This window comes from Macrobrachium nipponense, chromosome 13 (assembly GCF_015104395.2).
Source record: "Macrobrachium nipponense isolate FS-2020 chromosome 13, ASM1510439v2, whole genome shotgun sequence".
Classification (NCBI taxonomy): domain Eukaryota; kingdom Metazoa; phylum Arthropoda; class Malacostraca; order Decapoda; family Palaemonidae; genus Macrobrachium; species Macrobrachium nipponense.
In genome coordinates, this window is record NC_087206.1 from 94457954 (window position 1) to 94470453 (window position 12500).

At 36.2% G+C, this 12500-nt stretch overlaps 1 protein-coding gene across 1 annotated transcript in view; it reads right to left on the bottom strand.

Annotated features, from left to right (window-relative positions):
* The window catches only part of LOC135225393 (uncharacterized), a 208047-nt gene that overhangs the window by 44216 nt on the left and 151331 nt on the right, over positions 1 to 12500 (bottom strand). The window lies entirely within an intron of this gene.

Genomic DNA, 12500 nt, shown 5'->3' on the forward strand with positions numbered 1-12500 from the left:
TTTGGAGGGGATTTTTCGTCAGTTTTTCGTATGTGTTTGTGTCGCTAAGGAGCTGGTTGATTTTGTCAAGGTAGAAGTCTTTGTCCATTATTACGATTTTGCCGTCTTTGTCGGATCTACTTATTATAACATCTAACTTTTTTAGCGAGTGGATGGCTATCATGAATCTGCGGGGAACAGGATATTTCTTATGTAAGTCAGTTAAAGCATTTAGTAACACTCCTTTTAAACATATCTCTTCACGGTTGTAGTTTTTGTCAGATATGAATTTATCAAAAGCCACTATGAAGTCTAGGTTGTTTTTGCGGTCTGGCATAAGGGCAAAGGATAAGCCTAAATTTAAAACTAAATGTTGATTTAAAGTAAGGGGGGTGTTGGATAAGTTTAAAACTTTGTCTTGTTGCTCACGATTATTCCATGCACTATTGTCTATTAGGTTATTTAACTTGCGTAGAAGTCTGTTGGAATGAGTCACGCTATTATAGGCAGCAAAGTCGGAACAGAATGAAATCAGATACCTGTATATGTGGTCCGTAGTGAGGAGGCGAAGATTAGACTGGGTTCCATATATCACTCTGCGTAGTACGAAGATGTCGTTTTTCGTATCGGTGATTCTTTCCTCCAGGAAAATCTTGTGAGAGAGAGGGAAGGGGTCCGATTGCAGAGTCCATCTCCCGAATCCGTACATTTTTGGTAGTACTTGTTCTTTGAGCATTCTTCTAAAAGTGTTTTTTGGTTTTTTCAGCCGGTGTAGTCTGATCAGTTCTTTTTCAAACTTGCGAAAAATTGGCTTGACTTCTGGAAGTGAGTGAAGAATCCTGGAAAGGCGGTTGAATTCCATAATGGGCTGAAAATGACTGGTAAAAAATGTTCTGTAACAACAGAGTTCCATCTAATAAAAGGAGCCCATAAAAACACCAAAAATAGAGAAAAAGTACTATATTTCAGAGACTGCTGTCTCCCTCTTCAGGTAGATGAATGAGAAAAGTTCACAGAAAAGGTGGTATTTATACCAAGAGGTCCATCCACAAACAAGCCATTTTAAGTCACCCCCGCTGATAATCTTCCTCTAATCTTCTTAAGGGTTGGTTGAATGAAGACGTTGTCGATCGTGTCCGAAATCCATCCTCCTTTTGAGATGTTCATTACCTGCCTCTCTTTTATTAAGGCCGATTCCATCATTTGACTCTTGTACCGGCAGTTGCTGCTATAAATTACACGTGACAAATTCCAGTTTATTCTATGGTTATGTTCATTTATATGGTTGAAAATAGCCGAGTTCTGTTGTCCATACCTAACTGACCGTTTGTGTTGTATTTATCTCTGGGAAGGATTTACCTGTAAATCCGATGTAAGATTGGTCACAGTCCTGGCATGGGATTTCGTATACCCCAGAGTCCTTTGGAGATGTCTTTTGTTGGACGTTAATCAGGGATTTGGCTAAGGTGTTTGGGTAAGTAAATACAAAAGGGTTCGATTTTCCGAGGGGGTTGGTTATTCTCTTAATCGTGTCCAGGTGGGGAATTATTATTTTATTGTTGGGTGTATCTCTGGTCTTGTCTTTAGGGGTTCGGTAGAAAACTACGTTTGCTTTGTGAATGGCTTTCTCAATTATATGGTCAGGATATTTTTAAGACGAAAGTTGCTTGCGAATTAGTTCAAATTCTTTTTCCAGGAATTCTGGGGAACAAATTCGTAAGGCTCTTAAGAACAAGTTACTAGCTACACCTATTTTGATAGAAATGTCATGATACTAAAGTAGTGAATGTATGAAAGTGAGAACGTTGGTTTTCTGTATATGGTAAATTTGTATTCTGTCGTATCTCTGATTATTAAAACATCAAGAAAAGGAATTTTGTTGTCTGTTTCCCATTCAACTTTAAATTTGATGTTGGGCACTAATGTGTTTAATTTCGAGAGGAATTCATTGAAATTGCCCCACCTATTATCCCAAAATGTTAGGATATCATCCACGTATCTCATCCACAGCAATGTTTTGGGTTTTATTGCATTTATTACTGTAGTTTCAAAGTATTCCATGTACAGATTGGCTAGAACAGGACTTAAAGGACTACCTATACTACACCCGAATTTTTGCTTGTAGAATGATTCCCCGAATGAAAATACGTTATTAGATGCACATAATTCAACTAGCTTTATTATTTTGTCAAGCGCCAATGGGAAATGATCTGAATAGGGGGATAATTTTACCCTTAAAAACTGAAGAACGTCCTGTACTGGTACTTTAGTGAACAAGGAATCTACATCAAGGCTTAAAAGTTTTATGTTGTGAAGTGGTATATGTGCTTCTCTGAATTTGTGACAAAAATCTTCCGAATGTTTAATGTGACTGGGAGAAAAAGTGCCTAAAAAAGGGGAAAGGAGGCCAGCTAACCATTTAGAAATTTTGTAATTGAAACGATGGGTCTGAATGGAAGATTGTCTTTGTGAGTTTTGGGAAGGCCATAAAAATAGGGTAATTTAGGATTAATTACTTTAAATTTCTCTAATAGTCAATACTCTTTTTGTCTTTGCCAATTAATCTTACTTTCCGAAAAAATTCTGTGGGAACGTTTTGGAGGGGATTTTTTCGTCAGTTTTTCGTATGTGTTTGTGTCGCTAAGGAGCTGGTTGATTTTGTCAAGGTAGAAGTCTTTGTCCATTATTACGATTTTGCCGTCTTTGTCGGATCTACTTATTATAACATCTAACTTTTTTAGCGAGTGGATGGCTATCATGAATCTGCGGGGAACAGGATATTTCTTATGTAAGTCAGTTAAAGCATTTAGTAACACTCCTTTTAAACATATCTCTTCACGGTTGTAGTTTTTGTCAGATATGAATTTATCAAAAGCCACTATGAAGTCTAGGTTGTTTTTGCGGTCTGGCATAAGGGCAAAGGATAAGCCTAAATTTAAAACTAACTGTTGATTTACAGTAAGGGGGGTGTTGGATAAGTTTAAAACTTTGTCTTGTTGCTCAAGATTATTCCATGTACTATGTCTATTAGGTATTTAACTTGCGTAGAAGTCTGTTGGAATGAGTCACGCTATTATAGGCAGCAATGTCGGAACAGAATGAAATCAGATACCTGTATATGTGGTCCGTAGTGAGGAGGCGAAGATTAGACTGGGTTCCATATATCACTCTGCGTAGTACGAAGATGTCGTTTTTCGTATCGGTGATTCTTTCCTCCAGGAAAATCTTGTGTGAGAGAGGGAAGGGGTCCGATTGCAGAGTCCATCTCCCGAATCCGTACATTTTTGGTAGTACTTGTTCTTTGAGGCATTCTTCTAAAAAGTGTTTTTGGTTTTTCAGCCGGTGTAGTCTGATCAGTTCTTTTTCAAACTTGCGAAAAATTTGGCTTGACTTCTGGAAGTGAGTGAAGAATCCTGGAAAGGCGGTTGAATTCCATAATGGGCTGAAAATGACTGGTAAAAATGTTCTGTAACAACAGAGTTCCATCTAATAAAAGGAGCCCATAAAAAACACCAAAATAGAGAAAAAGTACTATATTTCAGAGACTGCTGTCTCCCTCTTCAGGTAGATGAATGAGAAAAGTTCACAGAAAAGGTGGTATTTATACCAAGAGGTCCATCCACAAACAAGCCATTTTAAGTCACCCCCGCTGATAATCTTCCTCTAATCTTCTTAAGGGTTGGTTGAATGAAGACGTTGTCGATCGTGTCCGAAATCCATCCTCCTTTGAGATGTTCATTACCTGCCTCTCTTTTATTAAGGCCGATTCCATCATTTGACTCTTGTACCGGCAGTTGCTGCTATAAATTACACGTGACAAATTCCAGTTTATTCTATGGTTATGTTCATTTATATGGTTGAAAATAGCCGAGTTCTGTTGTCCATACTTAACTGACCGTTTGTGTTGTATTAATCTCTGGGGAAGGGATTTACCTGTAATCCGATGTAAGATTGGTCACAGTCCTGGCATGGGATTTCGTATACCCCAGATTCCTTTGGAGATGTCTTTTGTTGGACGTTAATCAGGGATTTGGCTAAGGTGTTTGGGTAAGTAAATACAAAAGGGTTCGATTTTCCGAGGGGGTTGGTTATTCTCTTAATCGTGTCCAGGTGGGGAATTATTATTTTATTGTTGGGTGTATCTCTGGTCTTGTCTTTAGGGGGTCGGTAGAAAATTACGTTAGCTTTGTGAATTGCTTTCTCAATTATATGGTCAGGATATTTTAAAGACGAAAGTTGCTTGCGAATTAGTTCAAATTCTTTTTCCAGGATTCTGGGGAACAAATTCGTAAGGCTCTTAAGAACAAGTTACTAGCTACACCTATTTGATAGAAATGTCATGATAGCTAAAGTAGTGAAATGTATGAAAGTGAGAACGTTGGTTTTCTGTATATGGTAAATTTGTATTCTGTCGTATCTCTGATTATTAAAACATCAAGAAAAGGAATTTTGTTGTCTGTTTCCCATTCAACTTTAAATTTGATGCTGGGCACTAATGTGTTTAATTTCGAGAGGAATTCATTGAAATTGCCCCACCTATTATCCCTAAATGTTAGGATATCATCCACGTATCTCATCCACAGCATGTTTTTTGGGTTTTATTGCATTTATTACTGTAGTTTCAAAGTATTCCATGTACAGATTGGCTAGAACAGGACTTAAAGGACTACCCATACTACACCCGAATTTTTGCTTGTAGAATGATTCCCCGAATGAAAATACGTTATTAGATGCACATAATTCAACTAGCTTTATTATTTTGTCAAGCGCCAATGGGAAATGATCTGAATAGGGGGATAATTTTACCCTTAAAAACTGAAGAACGTCCTGTACTGGTACTTTAGTGAACAAGGAATCTACATCAAGGCTTAAAAGTTTTATGTTGTGAAGTGGTATATGTGCTTCTCTGAATTTGTGACAAAAATCTTCCGAATGTTTAATGTGACTGGGAGAAAAAGTGCCTAAAAAAAAGGGGCGGGAAAGGAGGCCAGCTAACCATTTAGAAATTTTGTAATTGAAAGCACCGGCACATGAAACGATGGGTCTGAATGGAAGATTGTCTTTGTGAGTTTTGGGAAGGCCATAAAAATAGGGTAATTTAGGATAATTACTTTAAATTTCTCTAATAGTTCAATACTCTTTTTGTCTTTGCCAATTAATCTTACTTTCCGAAAAAATTCTGTGGGAACGTTTTGGAGGGGATTTTTCGTCAGTTTTTCGTATGTGTTTGTGTCGCTAAGGAGCTGGTTGATTTTGTCAAGGTAGAAGTCTTTGTCCATTATTACGATTTTGCCGTCTTTGTCGGATCTACTTATTATAACATCTAACTTTTTTAGCGAGTGGATGGCTATCATGAATCTGCGGGGAACAGGATATTTCTTATGTAAGTCAGTTAAAGCATTTAGTAACACTCCTTTTAAACATATCTCTTCACGGTTGTAGTTTTTGTCAGATATGAATTTATCAAAAGCCACTATGAAGTCTAGGTTGTTTTAGCTGGCCTCCTTTCCCCTTTTTTAGGCACTTTTTCTCCCAGTCACATTAAACATTCGGAAGATTTTTGTCACAAATTCAGAGAAGCACATATACCACTTCACAACATAAAACTTTTAAGCCTTGATGTAGATTCCTTGTTCACTAAAGTACCAGTACAGGACGTTCTTCAGTTTTTAGGGTAAAATTATCCCCCTATTCAGATCATTTCCCATTGGCGCTTGACAAAATAATAAAGCTAGTTGAATTATGTGCATCTAATAACGTATTTTCATTCGGGGAATCATTCTACAAGCAAAAATTCGGGTGTAGTATGGGTAGGGTAGTCCTTTAAGTCCTGTTCTAGCCAATCTGTACATGGAATACTTTGAAACTACAGTAATAAATGCAATAAAACCCAAAAAACATGCTGTGGATGAGATACGTGGATGATATCCTAACATTTTGGGATAATAGGTTGGGCAATTTCAATGAATTCCTCTCGAAATTAAACACATTAGTGCCCAGCATCAAATTTAAAGTTGAATGGGAAACAGACAACAAAATTCCTTTTCTTGATGTTTTAATAATCAGAGATACGACAGAATACAAATTTACCATATACAGAAAACCAACGTTCTCACTTTCATACATTCACTACTTTAGCTATCATGACATTTCTATCAAAATAGGTGTAGCTAGTAACTTGTTCTTAAGAGCCTTACGAATTTGTTCCCCAGAATTCCTGGAAAAAGAATTTGAACTAATTCGCAAGCAACTTTCGTCTTTAAAATATCCTGACCATATAATTGAGAAAGCATTCACAAAGCTAAACGTAATTTTCTACCGACCCCCTAAAGACAAGACCAGAGATACACCCAACAATAAAATAATAATTCCCCACCTGGACACGATTAAGAGAATAACCAACCCCCTCGGAAAATCGAACCCTTTTGTATTTACTTACCCAAACACCTTAGCTAAATCCCTGATTAACGTCCAACAAAAGACATCTCCAAAGGACTCTGGGGTATACAAATCCCATGCCAGGACTGTGACCAATCTTACATCGGATTTACAGGTAAATCCCTTCCCCAGAGATTAATACAACACAAACGGTCAGTTAGGTATGGACAACAGAACTCGGCTATTTTCAACCATATAAATGAACATAACCATAGAATAAACTGGAATTTGTCACGTGTAATTTATAGCAGCAACTGCCGGTACAAGAGTCAAATGATGGAATCGGCCTTAATAAAAGAGAGGCAGGTAATGAACATCTCAAAAGGAGGATGGATTTCGGACACGATCGACAACGTCTTCATTCAACCAACCCTTAAGAAGATTAGAGGAAGATTATCAGCGGGGGTGACTTAAAATGGCTTGTTTGTGGATGGACCTCTTGGTATAAATACCACCTTTTCTGTGAACTTTTCTCATTCATCTACCTGAAGAGGGAGACAGCAGTCTCTGAAAATATAGTACTTTTCTCTATTTTGTTGTTTTTATGGGCTCCTTTATTAGATGGAACTCTGTTGTTACAGAACATTTTTACCAGTCATTTTCAGCCCATTATGGAATTCAACCGCCTTTCCAGGATTCTTCACTCACTTCCAGAAGTCAAGCCAATTTTTCGCAAGTTTGAAAAAGAACTGATCAGACTACACCGGCTGAAAAACCAAAAACACTTTTTTAGAAGAATGCCTCAAAAGAACAAGTACTACCAAAAATGTACGGATTCGGAGATGGACTCTGCAATCGGACCCCTTCCCTCTCTCACACAAGATTTTCCTGGAGGAAAGAATCACCGATACGAAAAACGACATCTTCGTACTACGCAGAGTGATATATGGAACCCAGTCTAATCTTCGCCTCCTCACTACGGACCACATATACAGGTATCTGATTTCATTCTGTTCCGACATTGCTGCCTATAATAGCGTGACTCATTCCAACAGACTTCTACGCAAGTTAAATAACCTAATAGACAATAGTGCATGGAATAATCTTGAGCAACAAGACAAAGTTTTAAACTTATCCAACACCCCCCTTACTGCTAAATCAACATTTAGTTTTAAATTTAGGCTTATCCTTTGCCCTTATGCCAGACCGCAAAAACAACCTAGACTTCATAGTGGCTTTGATAAATTCATATCTGACAAAAACTACAACCGTGAAGAGATATGTTTAAAAGGAGTGTTACTAAAATGCTTTAACTGACTTACATAAGAAATATCCTGTTCCCGCAGATTCATGATAGCCATCCACTCGCTAAAAAAGTTAGATGTTATAATAAGTAGATCCGACAAAGACGGCAAAATCGTAATAATGGACAAAGACTTCTACCTTGACAAAATCAACCAGCTCCTTAACGACACAAACACATACGAAAAACTGACGAAAAATTCCCACTCCAAAACCGTTTCCCACAAAATTTTTTCGGAAAGTAAGATTAATTGGCAAAGACAAAAAGAGTATTGAACTATTAGAGAAATTTAAAGTAATTAATCCTAAATTACCCTATTTTTTATGGCCTTCCCAAACTCACAAAGACAATCTTCCATTCAGACCCATCGTTTCATGTGCCGGTGCTTTCAATTACAAAATTTCTAAATGGTTAGCTGGCCTCCTTTCCCCTTTTTTAGGCACTTTTTCTCCCAGTCACATTAAACATTCGGAAGATTTTTGTCACAAATTCAGAGAAGCACATATACCACTTCACAACATAAAACTTTTAAGCCTTGATGTAGATTCCTTGTTCACTAAAGTACCAGTACAGGACGTTCTTCAGTTTTTAAAGGGTAAAATTATCCCCCTATTCAGATCATTTCCCATTGGCGCTTGACAAAATAATAAAGCTAGTTGAATTATGTGCATCTAATAACGTATTTTCATTCGGGGAATCATTCTACAAGCAAAAATTCGGGTGTAGTATGGGTAGTCCTTTAAGTCCTGTTATAGCCAATCTGTACATGAAATACTTTGAAACTACAGTAATAAATGCAATAAAAACCCAAAAAACATGCTGTGGATGAGATACGTGGATGATATCCTAACATTTTGGGATAATAGGTGGGGCAATTTCAATGAATTCCTCCTCGAAATTAAAACACATTAGTGCCCAGCATCAAATTTAAAGTTGAATGGGAAACAGACAACAAAATTCCTTTTCTTGATGTTTTAATAATCAGAGATAACGACAGAATACAAATTTTACCATATACAGAAAAACCAACGTCTCACTTTCATACATTCACTTACTTTAGCTATCATGACATTTCTATCAAAATAGGTGTAGCTAGTAACTTGTTCTTAAGAGCCTTACGAATTTGTTCCCCAGAATTCCTGGAAAAAGAATTTGAACTAATTCGCAAGCAACTTTCGTCTTTAAAATATCCTGACCATATAATTGAGAAAGCAATTCACAAAGCTAACGTAATTTTCTACCGACCCCCTAAAGACAAGACCAGAGATACACCCAACAATAAAATAATAATTCCCCACCTGGACACGATTAAGAGAATAACCAACCCCCTCGGAAAATCGAACCCTTTTGTATTTACTTACCCAAACACCTTAGCCAAATCCCTGATATTAAACGTCCAACAAAAGACATCTCCAAAGGACTCTGGGGTATACGAAATCCCATGCCAGGACTGTGACCAATCTTACATCGGGATGGATTTACAGGTAAATCCCTTCCCCAGAGATTAATACAACACAAACGGTCAGTTAGGTATGGACAACAGAACTCGGCTATTTTCAACCATATAAATGAACATACCATAGAATAAACTGGAATTTGGTCACGTGTAATTTATAGCAGCAACTGCCGGTACAAGAGTCAAATGATGGAATCGGCCTTAATAAAAGAGAGGCAGGTAATGAACATCTCAAAAGGAGGATGGATTTCGGACACGATCGACAACGTCTTCATTCAACCAACCCTTAAGAAGATTAGAGGAAGATTATCAGCGGGGGTGACTTAAAATGGCTTGTTTGTGGATGGACCTCTGGTATAAATACCACCTTTTCTGTGAACTTTTCTCATTCATCTACCTGAAGAGGGAGACAGCAGTCTCTGAAATATAGTACTTTTTCTCTATTTTGGTGTTTTATTGGCTCCTTTTATTAGATGGAACTCTGTTGTACAGAACATTTTTACCAGTCATATATATATATATTATATATATATTATATATGATATATATATAATATATATATATATATAATATATATACACATATATATATACACACACATATATATTATATATATTATATATATATGAGATTATATATATATATTATAATAAATAATAATATAAATATCATATATATATATCTGTGTATGTGTGGTATAGTATTAAATACCTTACGTTGTTCAGTAAACCCAGTGCAAAAGTACCTGAATTTCCTTTACAATGGGAGCTAGCCGTCTAAGGACCATGAATCCACAGTACAAAAAGCAGAACTAAATTAAGCTGATGTCTGAAGAACGCTGGGGAAGTGGTCGCGTTTTACATGAGAGTTTATTGTCAAGGAACGCCATAAGCTCTAATGCTAGAATAACAAATGACGATATTAAGTTATTTTTTTCTCATGGAAAGGTATACGGATGTGGGTGTGTACATTAGGGCTTTTTTTATGAGAGTCATTCATCATTAAGCTAAGAATGGAATTACTCTGTCAGGTTAATCTTGACGTGTACTTATATATTTACACAACTATCATCAGAAATTCACAGTCTGTACTTACACTGAAAAATGTATAACAAATAAACTGAATCCACATATTTTATATATAATTATCTGAACAGCGTGGCGCTGCCCTGGGAAAACGCTCTCTTTCTCTCCTCCCCTCTTATACTCTCTCTCCCCCTTTCCTGTTAACATTTTTGCTTCAGTTACATTGCCCAGCATTTTTGGGATTTTATATCTCACCACTTCTCACCCCTATTCCTATTGGGGCTTAACTTGGACTTGAAGGGCACCAGGAGTGTTCTTGTTCATCTCAGTGATCTCAAAAACTATGGATTAGATCTAATATACATATTTTTTTGCGTTTTATTTTTTACCTCTTCTCACCAAGCCCCCGTTACCTATTTGGGGCTGAACGTGGACTTGAAGGGCATCAGGAGTGTCTATATTCATCTCAAAGACCTGAAACGCTATGGATTAGACACTAATATCAGTATTTTCCGGTTATTTTTAAATGTAACTGCCATCTCACCCCTTTCTCACTGCCCATTTCTAACATGGCTAAACTTACATGTAAAGGATATTGGAAGTAACACTATTCACCTCTGCAACCTTGAAAACTATAAATTATATTTTTACGTGCCGCCCCCTTCCACGCCCTTTTCACCCCACTCCCTATTCAGGCTGAACTTGGACTTCAAAGGGCATCGAGAGTGTCACTATTCATCACAGCGATCTCAAAAACTATGGATTAGACATTAACATCTGTCGTTTTCAGCATTTTCATTTTCACCCCTCTCCCACTCGGCTCCACAAAGTATTCTTTTCCATATGCTAAGCTAAATGTATACGAAATTTGATTGAAATTGCTCAATGCATGTAACATACATACATACATACTAGTAAATACATCCATATATATCCTATATATATATTATTATATATATATATATATATATATTATATATATATATATATATATATATATATTATATGGATGGTGATTTCAGAGCTAAATTTACATACAAATCCTCTTACTTTGAAAATTCCATCAAATTTGTCTTTTTTTCGGGGCCGATTTTGATTGTCCTATTCATGTAAAGTTTATATTGGACTTCATTGTAAGGAATTATGATTTTTTTTAAAAAAGCATTTGCATAAGGATTATTATTGAATTGATTTTGACGTTCAATATATTTTCTTTGAGGTATTAAACAAAAACGGAGATCTTTTGAATCATTCGTGTCTTCCAATAAGACTATAAAAATCCTTTTTCTGTGTCTATCTATCTATCTATCTATCTATCTATCTATATATATATATATATATATATATATATATATATATATATATATAATATATATAGATAGATATAGATAGATAGATAGATAGACACAGAAAAAGGATTTTTATAGTCTTATTGGAAGACACGAATGATTCAAAAGATCTCCGTTTTTGTTTAATACCTCAAAGAAAATATATTGAACGTCAAAATCAATTCCAATAATAATCCTTATGCAAATGCTTTTTAAAAAAAATCATAATTCCTTACAATGAAGTCCAATATAACTTTACATGAATAGGACAATCAAAATCGGCCCCGAAAAAAGACAAATTTGATGGAATTTTCAAAGTAAGAGGATTTGTATGTAAATTTAGCTCCGAAATCACCATCTTTCGTTCGAGTGTTTGTGAGAATTGCTGAACCGGATGGTTATTGGAAAGAGCGTCTTTCCGCTCTGACAAATAGCATTTTTTCATCGACTTTTTGATAGCAGGTAGTTAAAATGGTAATGTATTATTAATGCTACAGGTCTTCGATGCTATCGATCCTAAGAAGTCTTTCAGGTTTTGGCGGCCGAATTATTGCGCCAGTCTTAAAAAATTTTAGTCATTTACTTTTTTCGTCTATATTCTCGTCATTACTGGAGATATTTTCACCTGGTGACGAAAATTCTAGAGATTTCTATTGCTAAATCATTGTAAATTTCCAGAAGTAATTCGCTTTTTATTCAGTTTTCATAGTGTTTAGTTTTTCCAAATTAGGTCGTCTAAAATTACTGAAAAAATGAAGCAGAACTGAACAAAATTTAGACAAATTAAAGAATATTCCCCACAGTGAGTGGTAGTCACATAAAAATGATTCAAAACTACTATGAAAGAATTCTCTCTCTCTCTCTCTCTCTCTCTCTCTCTCTCTCTCTCTCTCTCTTGGCTTCTTGCCCCTTCCTTCAGCAGCCTCTAAAACTGTCTAGTGTTATGAATTAGTGAGAGAGTGGGAATCAAAACATTATAAATTCCTACATTACTTCCGCTGCCGTTGACACTTATAGCGAGAGAAGACCGT